Source organism: Aotus nancymaae, unplaced genomic scaffold (genome assembly GCF_030222135.1).
Source record: "Aotus nancymaae isolate 86718 unplaced genomic scaffold, 86718_ANA_hifiasm-v0.15.2.pri h1tg000059l, whole genome shotgun sequence".
NCBI lineage: Eukaryota > Metazoa > Chordata > Mammalia > Primates > Aotidae > Aotus > Aotus nancymaae.
This window is the reverse complement of record NW_026988473.1, coordinates 44,512,508-44,533,781: the sequence shown is the minus strand read 5'-3', so window position 1 is coordinate 44,533,781 and position 21,274 is coordinate 44,512,508. Positions and strand designations below refer to the sequence as shown.

The 21,274-nt window shown below is 44.4% G+C and overlaps 1 long non-coding RNA gene across 1 annotated transcript in view; it reads left to right on the top strand.

The window, feature by feature from the left end:
- The first annotated feature begins 653 nt into the window (after window positions 1–653).
- Window positions 654–21,274, top strand: part of LOC105720000 (uncharacterized) — a 141,913-nt gene continuing 121,292 nt past the window's right edge. Inside the window, exon 1 of the long non-coding RNA XR_010338411.1 lies at window positions 654–764. This is a non-coding gene — a long non-coding RNA (uncharacterized LOC105720000). The remainder of the gene's footprint in view (window positions 765–21,274) is intronic.

The window sequence follows — 21,274 nt, the reverse complement described above, 5'->3', positions numbered from 1 at the left end:
ATTTCCTCCAAGTCACATCTGCTCTCAGAAGCTGGAGGGGAGGGCAAGAGGACAGGATGTTCTTCCTGCTATGGCTACAAAACAGAGTTAGATGCTTCCCCCTCCCCTGAGAGAAAACACAACTCTAAGCGGCACCCTCACACCTGCCTGCATTTTAATTAATATCAACCCAACATCTATCAACAGCAAGTCAACATGCTTCACACCAGGGGAGAAAAACAATCCTCGCCTTGTCAGCCCTGCCTCTCCGGGAGCAGCTGAGGGTCTCAACGCCCTCTGACTCTCTGCCACCTCTTTTTCCCTGGTGGCTGTTGACAATGTACGGCGCAGCATGCCACGGAGATGGCTTTGGCATCAGAAGGTGGCAGCATGAGAACGTGGCAGAATGGCTTGGGATTGACCATGGACAGGCACAGGCACTCTGTTCCAACTGTCTCAGGACTTTCCAGTCCTCAGAGCAATGCTCTGTGATGGGTATTTCTATCCCCATCTGAACAGAGGGGCCACTGGAGGCTGGAGACGTGCAGGGACTCCCTGAGGCCACACTGCTAACACGGAGCAAGGCTAAGCATATGAGTGCAGATCTGACTGATGGATCCCTCGGGTCTTTCTGTCTTTCTTTCCCATGGCCTCACCCTAGGGATGCTGCTCAGCCCACTGCACTTTAGAGTGTTACCCCCAGATAATCTGCACCGTTTTCTGAAGCTTGAGATGCAGGATAAGAAGAGCTCTATCCAGTAGTTGGAGACAGGAGGTGGAAAGAGGCAAGACCTCGGATAGGCATCCCTGGTGTGGGAGTATGTTCGTACCTATAGGGCTGTGTGTGCTCATGCAAACACACATGGCATCTGCGGGAGTCCGAGCTCTATGTGACTGCGACCAAAAGCGTGTTGATTGGTGTCTGTCTGTGCACAATGCAACAGTGTGCCTTGTGAGCATACATGGGCATTCTCATTCTAGCCTGTAGAAAAATGTTATAGAGAGGTGGCAGAGATGCTCTCAGGCTCCCCTGGGCTTAAATGTGTCAACCTCTGTGAGCCACCTTCCTCATCTGTGAATGGGCAGTGAGGTTATTCAGTGATACAACGTGTGAAAAATCCAGTATGGTGCTTGGCACATGGTAAGCACTCGATAAATTGTAGATACAAACCAACCCTGAATTCACTTAATTACCTTGTCATCTATCTTTTCCATGAGGATGAAGACTTTGTCAAATGCTTGAAGTCCAGATTTGCTTGCTTTCCAGTGTTTCCGCAGTCTCCCAGCCTAGGAAGTGGTGAAAAAAGTGTTTGGTCCTTTGTAGCTAATTCTTGGCAAACCCTTGCCAAGTCTTAGGGATCACTTTCTCCCTCCCAGGTGCTCACAAAGACTGTGCCTTTAAAAGGAGGGCAGGAAATAAATACTGACATATGTGAAATGCTTCCTGTGCCTGTAGGGAAGAACCCCATGCCTTCTGGCTCCTCACAAGGATGTGAAGAGATGCCCTTTCCTGGGCCTAATTCTCTACCCTGATTCTCTTGATGAGCCCCTGGGTTCTGGAAAATCTCCATCTGCCTTTAAAGCTGGTTTCTATTACCTCTATTAAAGAAAACCCCACTCAGCTGGGTCCTCAGCTACTTAGTAACAATTGTCCAATTTCCAGCTTCACTTCCTTTTATCATAGAATTGCCTGAGCAGGTGGTCCTCCTCGGCTCCTCTCCTCCTCGCAGGATAATGCCTTCCTTTGTGCTCTGCCTGGCAGGAGAGGCCCTTGTGGGGATGCTGCTGCCCGAGGACTCCAGGGATTGAGTCTTTGCCAGCCCTCGGATTTCTCTCCTGGGTGATTCCAGTGGAGGTGCTGGGCTCTTCCCAAAAGACGTAAGCCAGGGAAGTGGATCTAAATGCAGCCCCAGACAAGACAGAAGCCAGAGATGGCAACATGGGTTGGCGGGGAGAACCAGATGATGAGCCAGGACACCAAAAGTCAGGGAAAGGGGCACTCAGCTGTGTCCTGGAGAATATCCCTAGGTTTCCTGATAGGTAACAGTGGACATTTTCCTCTTCAGACTTCTTGAGCTGTCCCCTTCAAAGACTTAGATTGTAACTCTCTTATTGCCCATAACCTTTGTAGACAGAATTCTAGTTTCCTAAATTTTACAATACTCTCTCTTTTTCTCTAACTCTTTTTTTTTTTCTTTCCTGGATTCCTTCTGATCTAGCTTCCTTGGAAATAGCATCTCAGTTCAAGGAAATAAAAATTCTTCCTGGAGTGGGGAGATTATCACAGTGCCCCTTGGCAGTGCTAAGACAGCTCTGTGCTAGAGCCCAGGATCTAAAAGGACAGCGGCCATCTAAATGGCGTAGGAAAATGGAGTAGAACAGGGGCAGAAATTTCATTGTAGATAATGGCAACAAGAACAAAGCACCTTTTCTCCCCACTAAACAAAGAGGCTTCTCTGATATGGATTGTGGTGGTACAAATAAATGATGGTGGGAGTGGGGCTGGACAGTGGCTGTGAGGGAGATTCTAACAATGGTGGAGACAAGGTAGCGGCAATGGTGGTACTGGGGAGAGGAGTGGTGGCAATGGTGACGATACTGAGGTTCCCGAGGTTCCTGAGGATGGTTAGGCTGCTGTAGAGCTATCATCTGGATTACTTTCCACACTTCGTGTCTAATCAAGTCCTACCCATTTCACTGCATCATGGAAAGAAGGTGCATTTGGAAACCAGAATTCCTACTGCTCTTACAACCTTGTAAATCTTAACTTTTTTGGTCTTCAATTTTGCTTATCTATAAAATGTGGGGATTGGAGAAGGTGAATTCAAATGTCCTGCCACTTCTTAAATTATAGCATTTCAGGATTTCAGGCTTAGTTTTAGTCCTACTTTCTCCCAGACACTCTAGGCTGCATGTTTCCTGTTTCTGTGTGTTTCAAGGATGCTTGATGTCTCAACCAATTTCTTGGTAATTAGCATTGACTACTACACTTATTATAGTGTCTTGGTCTTGGGCCTGGGTTCCCATATGAACTGTTTTTGGTTCAGTACCTGGAACAATATCACACATTATAGACATTCAGTACATTGTTGATGTTTCCTGGGAATGAAGACTTACTCAAAGAACAATTGCTGAACATTTCTACATTCCAGGCTCTGAGCCAGGTCCTGATTTAAAAGCATTTTCTGACTGTGAGACCCTGATATTGAAAGCAGTTTGCTCCCCAGTGTGAACCATTAACTAAAGCACAATATGATAAGTTTTCATAATGTACACACGAATGAAGTGAAGTAGCTTGCTGAGGAGGGACCTGTGTAAAGTATAAGATAGGACACAATGTCTTAAAGGGAATCTTGGAAAATGATTCTTGTCTTTCCACTGACGAGAAGAAAAAGGCTTTCAGGCAAGGAGAATTGAAACACCATGTGTAAAGGGTGAAGGTATATACCTAGGGAATAGTGGTTTGGCATGAAGGCTGATGCCTGACTGTGAAGAGAGATGAGCTTTATCTTCTGGCCTCTATGGAAAGATTTTAGGCAGGAGTTTCCAGCATTTTCAGAAAGGCCCTTTGATGGCAGGGTGGAGAATGGACTGCAATCCAGGAAGATGGAGGCAGGAAGGTACGGCAGGAAAATCTTACAGACTTTGACTTTATAATGGGACATGACAGAGGCAAGGCATAAGACTGATGGAGCAGGGAGCAGTATCTATGGGGGCCTCAGGAGGAGGCATCAATAACTTGCAATAACTTACTGGATCTAGCGGGTGAGAGACAGGGAGAAATTTGGAATGGTTTTAAAATTTCTTGCTAGGACAACGGTCCTATTAGAAGGGATGTAGGGAGGAGGGTTGATGATGATGAGTGGATGACAATGAGACTATTGTCTTTGGGTCTTTGGTCTCGGTATGGTGCATATGTGAAGTGGACATTTGGAAAATGGACCTCTGTCTCTCCCTGTCCCTCCCTTGCCCATATCTCAGTGGCTCATAAGGTTCTACTGACCAGAACTCTGCAGAATCTAGGAGCAGACTGGGAAGGAGAAAGCAAGGGGGACCTCACAAGTCAGAGTCAATGGTTTGATTTCCCAATATCCAGATGCCTCTGTCCAACAAGACCGGTAACCAATTTCTCAGAGAAGGCCCGCGAAGAGGTCTGAGCTTGATGGAGTTGGGTAGTAGGCTTTTTCTTTTTTTGGCCCCCTTTTTTTTTTTGGACTAAAAGCAATTTCCATTTTATGCCTTTTGTCTCTTCATCCAAGCAAATGCCGGTGGGATCTGGCAACCTGAGTTCAATAGCCAGTCCTTTTGGTCTTTCAAAGGCTATGAATGTAATAAGAGCACTCAACCCTTCTGAAGATATGCAAATCCGTGCATTTAAAAGATTTACATTCATCCTTCACAGCCCTGAAATATAAATATGAAATACCCAGAACCTTGTCACTTCAGTAATAATTAAGCTGATGGCCTATTATGTTCGATTGCAAATCAATATAGTATCTTTTGGTGCCACTTGAGTTCTTGAGGGTTGGCGCGGGGCCAGCTCCAGTTATACAATTGAATTGCTGCAGCTGCCTGGGAAACTTCGCTGCCGTTCCCATTCAGGAAGAATAGGCGGGTAACAATGGTGACCAGCCTCCCTACAGTAATTGTGTACGAGGACACATTTCCAATGGGGTTTTTGTTCAGCAGGTGCTGTTATTTTAGTTTAATTTGAATTCTGAAATATGGAGGAGAGAAGGAGACCAATCTTAACAGCATCTAACCTACAGCTGTTCGAAAGAGGCCAGCAAACAGCATATGTTGCTTAGATGGAAATCATAATTGCTTATTCTCCCTGGGATGTTGGCCCACCAACGTGGAGCCTCTGAAATTAGCCGGCATTTTTCCGGCATTTTCCTCAGTGGTGAGGCCTCTGCAGAGCTCAGGAGGAACTACTCTAGAGTGGCTCGCTCCCTGGGAGGCTTTGGTGGTAGTGGCTGCTGTATGTCCTTTTTCTTCTCCTTCCCTTTTTCTCCTTCTTGGTAGACTGAGGTGAATTCCAAACACTACAGAAAAGGCATCCTGGGTTGGCTTCCTTATTGGAGGCTGCCAAGGGGACACACAAGGAAACAGGCAGCGCAGAGGCCTGGCGGAGCCCCGGGGCTAGACTCTCTCTGAGAGAGAGATAACATCCACAAGGCATGCTCCCGTCCACAAAACACTTTCACGTACTCTGTGTTTTTCTTTACATGCTCACAACACTCCCTGGAAGGAGGTGATAGTGTTCCATTTCATAGAGAGGGAAGCTGAGGCGCAGGGTTGTCAGAAGACACACCCAAAGCTAAAGCCTGCTGGGCTGGAATAAGTCCTCAAATGTAAAATTCCACACCTTTCCCTTTATCACTGTTTCCTTTTTTGTTCCAGTGACTTCCTTCAGCTCCCAGGTTGGTAAGAGGTCCTGAGAGATCTACTTCTTTCAGCCTCTAAGTCTATGGTAATGAACTAACCCATGATAAACACCAAACTCCTGTGGTCTCTGTATTGGAAACCCATGATTACATGATTTGGGGGCTGGACTTAGAAAAGTCAGAGGTGTGGCATACTGAATGCCTAGCTTCCATTTTTTTTCTCCCTCCCTTTCTTTCTTTGCTTTTTCCTTCCCTTTCTCCCTCTCTCCCTCCCTCCTTACCTTTCCTTCTCTTTCTTTCCTTCTTTCCTCCCTCCTTCCCTCCCTTTCTTTCTTCCTTCCTTTCACGTTTGCAGAGCCCCTACTATAAGGCAGGCACTGGACTAGATGCTGTGGGCCATGCAAAGATGAATAAGGTAAGTACCTGGCCTTCAACAAGCCTAGTCCAGAAGAGATAAGCCCCCTAAAATAGAAGAAACAGCTTGTTTGGGTTTCAAATCAAGCTGTTTTGATTGGGATGTACAAAGTGCTTGGGTCCTGGCATAGACAATGGCTCCACCAGGAGGTAAATATGGAGGTAGATAATGAAGGATGTGTAAAACTCTTGAAGATGGAGAAAAGGGGACAGGGACCCAGACCTGGCTTGAGTCACAGGTCTCACCCCGTCATGAACCCATTGTTAATAGGGAATAGGGGTTACAGGATTGGGGAGAGGACTGATGTAGCTTGGCCCCCTCAGTGGCATTATGTTAAGGAGTAGCAGTACTGGAATGGACATTTGGTGTGAATGAAAATTTGGTGGAATGGGAATTTGGCATTAAGAAGATGAAGTGGGTATGTGTCAGGAGTCTGGCCCAAATGTCTCTTGTTAGTCCCTCATGGCCTGAGAAACTGAGAACTTGTTGACTTCTGATGTGGCTAGAGCAGTGCCTTGGCTCAGATGCTGCTGCCGTTAGAACTGCAGGCAGCTCCTAGAGCTCAGTGATCCAAGGCTCATAGTGAGCCCCTGCTCTCTGTCAGAAATCTTTGCCCTGCCTTTTTTGTCAGAGACTGTCCTCTGCCTGACCTTTGTGTTCACTTTGTCCCTGTTTGGGAATGTTCCTGCTGAGAGGTATAGAGTAAGGATGTCCAATCTTTTGAATTCCCTGGGCCACATTGAAAGAAGAAAAATTGTCTTGGGCCACATAAAAATACACTAACACTAATGATAACTGATGAGCTAAAAAAAAAAAAAAAAAAAAAATGCAAAAAACAATCTCATAATGCATTAAGAAAGTTGCAAATTTGTGTTGTGCTGCATTCAAAGCTGTTCTGGACTACATGTCCTGGGCCCACAGGCTGCAGGTGGACAAGCTTGGTATAGAGCGATCCTTGAAGCCTTGAAACTATACAAGGGTAATGTTTGGCTTTCAACACCTGCATGTCTCATAAACCTGCCTCGCTGGATTTCAGAGTGTTTACCAATCCCATGGTTAGGAGCATGGCTTTGGAATCACACAGGTGTGGGTGCTAGCAATGGATCTAGAGGGGAAGTATAAGATGGTGGTCACGGACTTGGAAGTCAGACTGCCTGGGGTTGGAGCCTAATTTTGTCACTTCTAAATGTGTAACTGTCACTTTATTTTATCGTCTATAAATGGGAGACAATAATCTCTAATCGAGAGGGTGAGTATGATGTTCAAATCAATTAATGCATTTAAAATGTTAGTACAGGGCTTGACACTTACAGCCCACTAAGTTTTAGCTGCTCATAGAAGTGGCAGTAGCAGCAGTAGTGGTAGTATGACAGTAGTAAAGATGATGTAGTCATCATAGTGGCAATGGTAGTGTAGTAATAATAGTGATACTGGTAATATAGGATATTACGGTGGTGTTGGTAGTAGTGATAGTATCAGCAGTGGTAATGGTAGTAATAGAAGTAACACTGAAAAGCTCCACCAGTTAAATATCTCGGGAAAGTTTCTATACCTCATCTTAACTAAAAACTGGGGCAAATGGTATTTCTCTCATAGCGGTGATGGTGGTAACAAGCAATCAAATTTCACAGTTATTTACCGAGCACTTGAGACACATAAGAAATTATAGCTGAGTCTGTCACATGGAATTTCACCAAAAATTAGATAAGTTGAAATTTGAAAACCCCCCAGGGATTAAGTAACCAAGTGTTTTTCTTCATGATTCTTTCTTTGCAGACAAAGCGACGACCTTGTGGAGGAACAAAGCGAGACTATAGTGTTAACTGTACAGGGTAAACCAATGGCCAGAACCACATGATCTCTTTCGCCATCAGCTCCCTGTGGCCTAGCACTGTGCCCGGCATAACAAGTGTTTAAGTAAGTAATATGTTTGCTTATTGAATATTTGTTGAATGCAGAATAAAGGGACGATGCTGCACTGCCTAAGTAAAAACTATAGGGATTCTAGAAGGCTCTCCCCAACAAAGGAAGGTGATGACATTTTGGCTTTTAGTCAAAATAGTCCTTTTACTTAGGACAGGAAGGAAAGAAACTCCACTTTGGGAGGGGCCTGAGGGTTGCTTTGGACGCAAGAGCTTTGCAGCTTCCTTTGTGAATGTGGGAGAATCTGCTATGTAACAGCTCCTCTGTCTCCATGCTTTTACTCTAAGCAAGCCAGACAAACTCAGGATATCCGTGGGTGGGAATTTATTTTGGCAGCTCAAGTGATGTAGGAAAGCCAAGAGCCTGGGGCTATTCAGTTAAACAACACATGTTAATCTCAGTCTATTTTGCATAATCCCAGCAAACATTTTGATGTCAGGAAAGTGTAATCCAAGAACAAGCAGCTTCTGTGAGAGGCTTGTTCTTGGCATGGCTCAGTAATACAGGAGAATGGAAGTGAGGTCTGCGGAGGAAACCTTTTGTCCAGTACAGGCATGATCAGATGCAGAAGCCCATTCTATCCACCAAATTATGATGTTATGGTGTGGGGGATGGGACCCCCAACCTACTAGTGGCTGGGGTACAGAGTGACTGCTTTGCCTCTGTAGATTTAAGAGCATGGTTTCTGTAGTCACAATGTGTCTTCCAAAATTCACGTGTTGGACCTTTAATCCCCAGTGCAACCGTGTTGGGAGGTAGGGCCTAATGGAAGGTATTTAGGTCACAAGGGCACAGCCCTTCATGAATAGATTAATGCCCCTATAAAAAAGGCTTACAGAAGTGGAGTTGCTCTCTTCTGCTATTCTGCCATGTGAGGATGCAGCAAGCAGGCCAATACCAGATGCTGGCACCCTGATCTTAAACTTCCCAGCCTCCAGGGATGTGAAAAATAAACTTCTGGTCGTTATAAATTATCCAGTCTCAGGTATTCTGTTATAGCAGCACAAAACAGAGAGAGGGCATTGGAACTCATTGCAAAAAGAATAAAAGGAAAAAGCTGACGTGGCCAGTTAGAAAATGGTATAGATGTCCTGCAGGAATACTTCCTCTGCTAGGCCCTGATGGGTGGGGTCGTAAAGATGTGGTTTCTGAGAGCAAACTGTCTACAGTGGGAACAAACAGCCAACTCAAGTCCCTGGGCCATGGCTCAAAGACCTCAAGGTGACAAAGGTAGGCCCTGGTGGCTCTTAGGATGCGTTGGCCCTCTGCTAATTGCTGTCTCTTGTGCATCCCCAGCCTCTACACCATCATCTCCTCTTCACAGGTAACAAATTATGAAAGAATCTGTAATTCTGGTTGAGGTGGGTTTACTGGCCAGTATACATATATATGTATATATCTCCCAGTTATGGCATTTTCACATGAAAATGATTTTAAATAACACCTAACATCTCCCTGTATTCCACCCTCCCCCCCACACAAATCCCATTCCCCCTACCAGATACTCATTCCATTTGATAGGTGGGAAAACCCAGTTGCATGGTGGGGGAAGTGCTTTTTCAAAGTATTCACAGCAACTTAGCATCAGACAGTGCTGGGCTATGACTTACATCTGTCCGCTCCAGATTCTCTGCTCTTTATGCTCTACACGCTGCCTCCCACACTCAGACTCTCTTCTTTCTTGATATTTAGGAAGCATGGCACTTCCAAATCATCTGTATTTTCTCCAGGATGATTTTTACTTGTATGTAGTGGGCTGAGAGTAATGTTAGCCTAGGAGAGAAATCATCACAGGCCCAAGATAAAGGGGATGTTGTTACCACGGGCTCCAAGGAAATTAGGCAATAGGATTAAAAAGTGTGTGTATGTGTGTGTGTGTGTGTGTGTGTGTGTGTGTGTGTAGACATACATATAAAGAATAAGTATATATAAAGATACACATGGAAAAGTATATATACATATGTAAAATGTATATAAGAAATTAAATATAATACAGATTTATATAATATCTAATATATGTAATATATTAACTTCTTGCTTATTTGGTATGGGTTTGTGAGTGTAGAGTGAAAAACTCGAAATTAAATCTTGATTCTACCACTCTTACAATTAATGACTTTTGTATAGTCAGTTTTTCCCAACTTTAATTTCCTTATGTTTAAATGAAGGATAATAATACCTTCTTACCAGGGTTGTGGTAAGGGTCATATAGAATCATGCACTGTTTCAGGAATGCTTTTGACTTTAGTGACAGAACTATTCAGCCATAGTGATTTAGACACATACAGACTTAATGTTCTCAAACACAAAGATGTCTCAGGCAAGTAACTGCTAGTGTTAACTTAGCAGTTTAATTCAGCATGGGCTGATGCCTTTGCAATTCTCTTCTCCTTTCCTTACTTGTTGCATTATGACTGCTGCAGCTCTTGCCATCACATCTGTAATCTAGTAGGAAGCGGTAAGAAGAAGCAAAAATGTCTCTGTCAGGAAATCAAAAGCTTTCTCCGAAATTTCACAACAGGCTCCCACTTATCGTGTCCTGAGCTGTGTCACATGGACACCTCTAGCTGGAAGTTGGCAAAGAAAAAGAAGTTGGGAAATGGTCAATCTACTATGTCTGCCCGCATAAAGCTTTCCCGTGGGACACAAGACTATGGAATGAATGCTCTTGTTTCTCTTCTTTCAAAAGATTCATGCAAGTGTGCTAGGAACTCTAGAATAAAGGAAAGATGATAGGGCTGGTGAAATGACAAAAAGCAGGCTGAGTTTCTGGTCATTGCCTGAGAAAAGATTATTTGTTTTCAGACTTGCTTATGCAGGTGACCTCAGTGGTCTGGAATTCAGCACTACCTGGTGAGTAAGGGGAGAGAGGACTATTGAGGACTAAAAAGGAGAAAGACATCCCACCCCAGCCTGCCCCCATCCACCCTGGCTAGGCTGCTGGACACTTTCATCTGGATCTCAGCCCTCAGTCTGGTCACATTCAACATGTCCATAAGAAAATTGGCATTTGGGGGACATTAAATCATCTTGACCATTGGATTTTACTGTCCATCAAGGGCTGCAACAGCTTCTTCCTTGCTGAGGCTCTAAAGTTCAGCGCCCTCTTTGTCTGTGAGGACTGGATCTTAGCAGACAACTGGCTATATCACCCAGAAACAAGGCAGTGCTGGTGACAGGGACAGTCAGACAAGGAGGGCAGCAAACTGGAGGGGAGCCCTCTCACCTTAGTCGGGGGCAGAATAGAACACAGAACCTCTGTCATGGAGGTTTTCATCTGGATAAAAACAAAATATGCTCTCATCTCTGTTGCCTCCCCACTCTATTCCTTTTCTAGTCAGGCCAAAGATCTACTGCTTGGTCCTCTCCAGTGTCTCTTTTTCTTAGCCCTTGCCCCTCTCACATGGATTACAGAGTGATATGGCTTGGATTTGTGTCCCTGCCCATATCTCATGTTGAACTGTAATCCCCAGTGTTGGAGGAGGGGCCTGGTGGGAGGTGATTGGATCATAGAGGCAGATTTCCCCCTTGCTGTTCTCATGATGGGGAGTGAGTTCTCATGACATCTGGTTGTTTAAAAGTGTGTAGCACTTCCCCCTTTATTCTCTTCCTCCTGCTCTGGCCATGTAAGACGTGCTTCCCTCCTCTTTGCCTTCCGTCATGATTGTAAGTTTCCTAAGGCCTCCGCAGCCGTGCTTCCTGTAGAGCCTGCAGAACCATGAGTCAATTAAACCTCTTTTTTTAAAAAAATAAATTACCTAGTCTCAGGTAATTCTTTATAATAGTACGAGAATAGACTAATACACAGGCATAGCCAGCCTGGGGCTCCTTGACCACAGTCTATCCTCTTCCAGCCAGTTGACACCCTGATGGTGTGGACGGAGCACTCATCTTTTGTAGTCAGGATAGCTGAGTTCTAAGCCTGACTCCTCTCTGCTTCCCAGCCATGTGACTAGACTGCTTTCATTCTGTCTTAACACATCTGTAAATAATATCATCATTAGAGAGTTGCTGCCAGGGCTGAGATAGGCAATGTTTGTGAAAGGGGCCTCATGGGCTTCAAGGACTGATTAGATGGGAATTTGAGTAAGGAAAGGACAAAAGGAATAGTCTGGGCTTCAGGTGTCTCAGCTAAGCTTCAACAAGAGCAGCTTTTCTATCTTTTTTACATGTTGGGCTTCTGGAAAAATACCATGTGAAAAAAAGTTTTTCTGAATAAATAAATACATAAGGAAACCACCAATTTATGTTAAGTGCATAGCATATATTAGGCACTTAATAAATACTGCTCACCTCCTTTCCCAATCTCTTTTTCAAAAAATGGCAATTGCCATTTCCAATGGCCTTTGCTTCATGCACTTCTAAAAGTTAAAAAAAAAAAAAATACACTAAATGCTTGCTGCTTGCATCTAATTATGAGAATGGCTGGTCCAGTGACTCTGTGTGTTGAGATCACAACTCCGGTGCTTATCTCTTAATCCATCAGTTGCAGATGACCATCCAGGGACTCATTTTTCTTTGGCATGACTTCTTTCTGCAGCCAAAATTTCCTGGACCTGCCTGAACTCCCATCTCCATGCAGCTCCCCTTTCACTTAGCTGACCTGATAAATGGCCAACAGGGTCTGGTTTCAGCAATGGGCACGTTTCACTAGAAAACAATTAAAGTGACCGAAACCTGCTGAGATCTAATAAATATTCACTCATCCACCTGAACAGATGCCAGTTACAGCAGAAGAAAAATATAGTGTCTGCAATCAGGGAATTCACTGTGGTCTGGAGCTCCTAGCACAGGTGTCAAAAGAAATACAATGAAATCAGGATAATCTTGCTATAGAAAGGGCATCAGGGAACAGAGAAAGATGGGGTACAGGAAGGTAGGTGTTTATATAAAAGTGATACCTAGGGATCCCCATGTGGATTTGTCTCCTTTTAGCAGAGATGGTGACTTGAATATGTAAGCTCCTTAATAAGGTTTGTATAATAAATCTTTGGGTCCCTTTGTAGTCCTCAGAACAGGGCACTAAGTAAGATTCAGGGATACTTACAGAGCAAGGCTTAGCATATGCAGGCCATAGGAGATATGGGAATGCATGACTCACACTTCTGTGATTAGAGACTTCAGTTCTTGTAAGAGGAATGGCAGCTCTAGATGAAGTTCAGGAAGATCTACATGGGCTACTGGGTCTAAAGATTCTGTAATTTCACAGGGGAAATCACCTCTGCCTGGAGGGGATTGAGGAAGCTTCATGGCAGAGGTGGCATTTAAGATGGGTCCTGGGATATGGAGGTGGGGTAAGGCCATTTGAGGAAGAGTGGATTCTGTGAGCAAAGAAGGCTCGGAAGAGAAGGAGTGGATTGTGCTCAGGGTCAGCCTGAGGTCCTGTAAAATCCTGTGGTTTGGAGATGGAAGACCAGGTTCTGGTCCAAGCCTCCATCTGTTCATAAGGAAACTCAACTTCAGAGAAAAAAAGTTATGTGTCCAAATTCACAAGGCCAATTAAAGGCTTCTTATGAAATTCCAGAATGACAGCTTACCAAAAAATGAAGCATCAGTGGACAATACGAGAAGAGCGTTGGTTAATTACTAATTGTGAAAGAAATTTTTGAGCTCAGAGGAGATTGAGTGCTATAGGTCACAGAAGAAGCCTTCCTGGAGAAGGCACAAAGAAAGTTTCTCAAAGAACAGGGTAGAAGAGAAGAATCAGGGACAAGGAACTTCTAACTGTGGGACCCAGACACTGGATCAGGCACAATATTATCTAATTGATAAAAAGACTAATTGCAGTTACTATTTTTGGTAACCAATTATGTATTAGGTATTTTATTTACATCATCTCTAAAATTTAAAATGATACTGCCAGGGAGGAAATATTATTCCATTTTGCAAATTACAAAACAGAAGATCAAAAGAATTACCCAATCCACCCTGCTGTCAGGAATCAGAGCCAAGTAATAAAAAGTGATCTGCTTCCTATGCCACATTGACACCAAGATTGTTTTTGTCTGTTTATTTATTTACTTAAGAATTACAAAATAATCACTATCCCACCTTACATATGAGAAAACATGTTCAGAGTGGCTAAATAATTTACCCAAGGCCACATAGCAAGGATGGTGGTGGGTTCTGTCTAAGGGCAAAGCTGATGCTTTTTGCCAGATAACACATTCTTTACCATTGTGGATTTGGATGGGTCTAAAGGGAATGGACAAAGTGCGAGTATAAAGGTGTGGAGGCTGGAACAAGCATATGAAACTGAAGAATGTTGAGGCCACCTACCTCCTGTCCATCTGAATCTGTGTGAATCTGAAGGGCACAACATCTTGATCTTGGCTCCATTTTCTGTTCTTAGTTCCAAGACTTCTCAGGCCAGAGTATTCTTTACTCTCTCTACATTGTGCTTTGGATGATAAAAGGTTGGACTTTTGAAATTCTCTAGTTTCACTCTCTCTACTGACTGTTTATATATACAAACCTTCTGGCTCCCCAATTTCTAGGCAAGTCATTTCTTCTCTTTGAGCCTCAGTTTCCTCCTCTGTTAAATGGGAGCATCAATCTTCACTTCAAGGATTGTGTGAGTAATAAATTAAACAATGTTGATTAAGAGTTTAGAACAGGCTGAGTGTGGTGGCTCACACCTGTAATCCCAGCACTTTGGGAAGCCGAGGCAGATGGATCACTTGAGTTCAGGAGATCGAGACCAGTCTGGCTAGCATGCCAAAACTCTGTCTCTACTAAAAATACAAAATTAACTGGACATGGTAGCACCCGCCTGTAATCCCAGCTATTCTGGAGGCTGAGGCGAGAGAATCGCTTAAACCCGGGAGGCAGGGGTTGCAGTCTGCCAAGATGGCACCACTGCCTGTCACCCAGGCACTCTAGCCTGGGTAACAGAGCAAGAATCTGTCTCAAGAAAAAAAAAAGAGTTTAGAACAATGTCTGGCACACATTTGGCGTTTCATATACAATCGTGGTAAGTAGATGGTGTGTTGTTAGTATGACCATTTTCCTCTGCCCCAGCCACCCAGTCCCCAGCCCCCAGGATCCATCAGACCTGAGCCAGCCAGCCAGCATCCCTGCTGTTCTTTCCCAGCTGATACGGGCTTTCAACAAGACTCCTTTTTGCTATACAGCAGGCAGGACTGAGGTAGAAGAATAGGGCTGGTGTGGGGTATAACTGGGTAGGGCAGCCAGGAGATTTTGAAAAGTAATTCATGGAAGTGATGGGGAGTCCCAGGGTAGGGGACAGCAGATTAAGCAGGCGTTGCCCCATGGCTAACCAAGACTCCCTAGGGGAACCAATTTCTGAGAAGAAAATGAAGTCTCTCCTCTCCAGTCTCTCCTCATTCCTACCTCACCATCCTTTGCCAACTCTGGGCTCCAGCTGGTCTGGGAGGCAGCTCACCTCTGCCTGGTCATTAACAGTTCATTTGCTTAAATACCCATCATCATTACTGCCAATGGCTCCTCAGGGCACCATTGCATCTCAGGAACAGCAGCAGACATTCTCCTCTGACTGATGGCCCCATGCTCAGCCATGCTACCTGCTAATGACTCCTGGGCTGACAGCCCAGTTTGGGGGCAGCAGGATGTGGAACACTGAAGGAGATCTGCGCTTCTCCTGTGAGTTCCTCTGACCCTCACAGTCCTGGAAAAGACTTGGCCCTGAGAATGACAATGCCCCAAATCCTCAAGGAAGAGAGTATAGGAGACATCCTCAGTGCCCGCTCTCTAAAATCTCACTTCCTGAGAGCTTGTCTCTGCTCATGTCACAGGGTATCTCCATCTTCCTTTCGCTTGCAGGGTGTTTTTCCTGAGTACATCAGGACATGAGATCCAAGAGGAAGGAGACTCTTCTGACTTGACTACCACATCATGTCAGCCTATTTAGAAAGACTCTCTCATCTCTGCATTTCCAGGCAGGTGGGATTGTGCCCACTTTACAGATGAGGAATCTGAGGTTCATGGAATTTGAATGAGCTTCCCAAGATCACACAGCCAGGGTGTGTCAGTGTCACTTTCCAAATTCAGTTTGGTCTGAACCCAAAGGCCAAGTTTCTTTTTCTGCCCCTGATGTTCAAAGTGAGGGAAGCTCCAGGATTCTGCAAAATCGAGAAGCCAATAGGCATGGATAAATTGAGCAGCTACCTACTTTACAGAAGCATTTTCTGTTAAAAATTTTACTTAGTTATGAAGATTTTGTGGTTTTGTTTGAGGGGAACACCACTAATTCTCCCCTTCCCTGACTCGCTGACCCCTCCCCTTTTCTGCTTTCTGCATTATCTCGTAGGATGCTGTTTCTGTTTTTTCCAGGCAGAGGGGACTGCTCTTAGTAACAATAGTGTCTACCTTTTCAATATGCCAAGGACTTTTTAAAGCTTTACTTGTGTTAAGTCATTGAATCTTTACAATAAACCCATGCAGTGGGTCTTGTTCTTATTCGCATTCACAGATGAGGGAATTGAGGGCTGAGAGGCAAAAAACTTGCTCAAGATCACCGTAGCTACTACATTGGAATCCTTAAAGGGCGAGGTGGGAGGAGTATCTCTTTAAGGGCATCATTCCTGTGCCCCTATTGTGGTCTGACCTTCTTAAGTCACCTACAGTTTAAGCTGTGTTATCAGAAGTTGAGAAACAGATTGCTATGGAGTGAAGCAGGTTTAGAAAGGCCTGAAGCCTGGACTTGCGTTGTGGTAGGGTTGGGTATGGGGGCTGACCTGGTGCTAGCAGGGAGAATACATCTCACTTAACAGGAGAGAACGATGTCCAAGTCCCTTGTCTGCAGCAGGAGGTATCAGGGCAGGGACTAGGTTCTACAATCGGTATAGAAGCTGCTGGAAAGCTCAGCTGGGAAGCTGGGGTCAGGCTTGAAGGAGGCATCAATTCTGGGACCAGAATCAGGAATATATTCAGAGGAAGGGTCTTGGGCCCTGAGGATGAATTTCTGCTGTGGCTCTCGAACCAGGCAGAATGAATCACTCCCTCCTCTGGCTCCCTAGCGTTTGCCCACATCCTTGTTGCCACACTTACTTCTTTGTCTAAGTTGCAAAGCTAACCATGTCATTCCTCAGCTTAAAAAAATTTTAATGGCTCTATAAGGCTACAGGGAAAATCCCAAACACCTAAAAATAATTTCCAAGGACCCCCACAATCCAGGACCGGATGAGACCTTTGGCATCATCCATCACCTCCCCTTGTAAGATTTGTTTTATCAGAACAACACAACTTTCAGTTCACATCACAAAAGGTTTTCTCTCATCCTCTTCTATCAGGTACCTGTGATTCCCTTTGCTGGGAAATTATTTCCACCTCTCTGGCCACAGCTGCACCACGTGCATTTACACCTGTGCCCTGTTCCCTGGAGAACTATTCATTTTTTGGTTCAGATATTGGTGCTGCTGGGAGCCCTTCCTAGCCAACCCCACCCTAATCCTAACGGCCAGGCCACTTTCAATGCCCTTGCTGTATTTCCTCTTAGCAATCGGTATTTCCCCTTTCATGTACTTGCCCTCTGGATTGTGATGGCTTTTTGGTCTCTGATGGACCTTTGCTCCCAGCACCATGAGGGCAGGCACTCTGTCATTTTTGTCGTTGTGTACCAGTGTCTGACACACAGTAAGTGATTAATCCACATTGCTGAATGATTGAGTGGCCTCCATGTTTTTGCCTGTGAGACTATTTCTTTTCCAGGGTGACTCAGACACTGTATCTGGGTTATCATTAGAACTCAAGAGCCTCCCTCAGGTTGGGCCCAGAGCAGACAGAAGTATAATCCGACTTAACTAAAAATAACATAGGAAATGGTGCACCAGACTGCCACCTGTTGCCAGACTGCAGTGAAATGCTCAGTAAGTCAGGCCCAGGTCATGAGAATGGGAACCAGTGGGTGCTGGGCCCTGAGGTTAATGTCAGGTTGCAGCCAGGGTGGCCATGCTAAGTTACCCTGTGTCCCCAAATAGATACTTAAAGTATCACAAGCTGGGGACAGAACTGGTCCCTGAGGGTTGTTTGAAGTTGACCTCTAATTAGTATCATGTGGAAAAATTGGGACTATGGGAGCTGAGAAAAGGCAGTGTGGGCAATGAGTCTCAAAGAGGGAGAGGTCTATGAGCAAGAGAGAGCAGTTGGAGAAAGGAGAGAGACTGGCATGTCCCTTCTTGGGCTGAGTTACTGGGAGACTAAGAGCCCCTCTTCCTCTTGGCTTTCTAAGGCTGAGGCTGGACTGGAGGGACCCTCAGCAGGAGAGGTCCCCCAGTGAGGCTCAGTCCTAGCAGAGGTTCACATTGCAGTGTGGCCCCAAAATGGGCAGGGACCCTGACTGAGGCAAGTCCAAGGAGCTGAGGCAGCTGAAAAAAGGTCCAAGGTCAAGTTCTGGCTCAATTAGTTGGCCTGTGTGAACTTGACAAGTCATTTCCCATCTATGAACTTCAATTTCCTTCTCAACAGAATGTAGAAGTTGAGCCTCAGGTCTGCAATTACCTAACCCACTTAGTCTGCCATCTAAAACCTAGCTGTGTATGTGCCAACTTTGTCCAGTTTAATCCACTCAACCTCACTAAATGCTTATCTGCATAATGTAATAGCATAGGCCCTGGAGTCAGATTAGTGGGGTCTGGACACTGATCTTGCAACTTACTAGTCGTGGGACCTTGGAAAATATTCTCAACTTCTCCATGACTAGCTTTCTTCGTCTCTAAAAAGGGAATAGCATTTGTATCCATTGGGAACAGCGTTTGTCATCAGACTTTTAGGAGAGTTACATGAGACAATGCAGGTAAAGCAGAGGCTGGCTCCTGATATGACCTTGATAAACGTTGGCTAATATTTCCTGTCAGGATCCTCCAGTTTTTGTCAACACACCCAACTGATTTTCACTCATTTTCATTTGCCCTTTTCTACCCAATTCCTCTCTACCTCTATCCAAACCTAACCTATCCTTCAAAGTAGTATATTAGATTTCTCCAGAGAAACAGAACCAATAAGATTCATAATTAATTAATTAAATCCTTATAAGAAATTGACCCACATGAAAATGGGGCTGGCAAGTCCCAAGATCTACAGGGTGAGTCAGGCAGGCTGAACACCCAGGAGAGCCAATGGTTTGGTTCTAGTCTAAAGGCCAGAAGACTTGAGACCCAGGAAGAGCTGATGTTTCAATTCAAGTCCTAATACAGGAAAGTGTCAGCGTCCCGGTTTGAAGGCAGTCAGGAGGGAGGGATTCTGTTACATCCAGAGGGTCAGCCTCTATGTTCTATTCAAGCATTCAACAAACTGGATGGTGCCCACCCACATCAGGGAGGGCAATCTGCTTTCCTCAGTCAAATGTGAATCTCACCCAAAAACATCTTCACAGAAACATCTAGAATAATGTTTGACCAAACATCCTAGCATGCTGTGGCCCAGTCAAGTTGATACATACAATTAACCAACACAGATGGCTCAAGGACCCCTCCTCCTGAGAGACCCACTCACATCTTCCATTGCCTGGGATCTTGAACTCTTCTTTTTCTGAACTACTAGAGGATTATTTCTAGTTGTCCTATTTTTTTTTCCAATCAGTTGCATTGTGATTTTCATTAAAAAAGAAGAACAATAAAGGCTGGAGACAGTGGCTCAAGCCTGTAATCCCAGCACATTTGGAGGCTGAGGCCAGCGGATCAACTGAGGTCAGGAGTTCAAGACCAGCTTGGCCAACACGGCAAACCCTGTCTCAACTGAGAATATAAAACTTAGCTGGGCATGGTGGCACACACCTATAGTCCTAGCTGCTTGGGAGGCTGAGGCAGGAAAATCACTTGAACCCAGGAGGTGGAGGTTGCAGTGAGCTGAGATTACACAACTGCACTCCAGCCTGGACGACAGAGTAAAATTCCATCTCAAAAAAAAAACCAAAAACAGAACAATTTATTCAACACCTATTGTGTGCCAGCCAGAGGATGGTAGCCATTACTATTCCTATTTTTAAAGATGAGGAAACTGAGAGGCTTAGAGGGTTTAAGAAACTTACCTAAGAGGTTTTGTAATTGAGGGAACCGGGGTCCAAATCTAGATCTTTTTGACTCCAAACTTGTGCTTTTTCCAATACACCAAGCTATCACCCTCACTGTTATTTAAATAATCCACCAACAGGTGTTTTCCTTTTCTCATTGGATTGTAAGCTGCTAAAAGGGAGGAGTTTATGTTTCTTTGGATCTTTCACTGAGCTTAACATGGTGACTAATGCTTGGCAAAATGGAGATGTAGCTGGTTGTGATTTTTTTAAAACAAAAGAATGGCTGTGGCAAAGGACCAAGTGTCATTTAAGCTTGAAGTAGGGAATTTTGAGGGAGTCTCAAGGCGTATTACTTTCATTTCTCAGTTACCATGCACCATTTCTTTGCTTTTCGTCTGCAGTGAGCCCATTTCCCAAGAGTAGGAGAAGTCATCAGCCCTGCAATCCCCACCTTGCAGTCATTCTTTCACTTCTTCAGTTTCTGTCTTCTCCAGCTCTTCAGCTCCCTGGATATTTTCTTTCAGGCTCATTCTTGTCCTCTATCTGCATCTCCATCTTGCTTTTCTACTGTCATCCTAGCTCGGGCAAGAAAGACTTAACCTGTACTTTCCCTGTTCATCCCCAGTCCAAATGCTTAGCTGCTCTGGTCTAGATTTCTCTCAGCTCCTGGCTTCAGTTCACCATAGGTTTGGAAGCACTTTGTGTCTTCATAGTCCATGAAATGGCTTTGCCTTCTTATTTTAAGATCTTCTTTTTCTGCTAGGTCCTAGTTTGAATGAGATTCTGTTACCACAAGTAAGAGATCCCTATCTGAAATACCTCAGTGATTCAAAAGGTTATTCTAAATTCTACTTCAGTTCTAAGGTAACTTTTTAAAATAATCATAAGAGTAAGATTAAAGCCTGTTTTATTTTCTTTATTAAAAGCATCACAAATGATTTAAAGACTTTTTTTTTTTTTTCAAATAAAATTGCAGCATTCTGTCCAAAGACATTGCAGATAAGTCAGTGGGACTGGATGGAGTAAGCAAGGTGAACTGATTGATGAATCAGGCAGAGAGACAAAAAGGTAACTGTGGAAGGGTGTGGCTTAAGGAAGTGAAAGATTACCTAGGGCTTTGAACTTAGTAAATTTTGCCTTTGTTTTTTATTCTGGGTTTTTAAAAAGTTACTGATTTGTTTATTGTGAATGAGATGGAGTCATTAGGGCAGTCTGAGCAGCAGTGTGACACGATCTGAGCATACTTTTAACAAAACCTGTCTGGCTGCTGTATGGAGAGTTGATGGTCAGGGGCAAGACAGGAGCAGGGAATACTGCAGTAATCCAGGTGAGGGGTGATGGCAGCCCAGGTGGTTGGTATGGAAGTGGAGAAAGTGAATGGACTTGGCAATGATAATAGCATCTAATGGATTGGACCATATCTGCTTTGTGAGGGCAGAAGAGTAAACTGTGAGATCCTAAAGCCTTGTCCCAAAAAGAAACCACTACAATTTTATAAATTTGGCAACTTGTAACAGGGTGTTCCATTGGAGGTTAAACTTAAATATGTGTATGTGAAAAGGGTTGACAATTTTCATG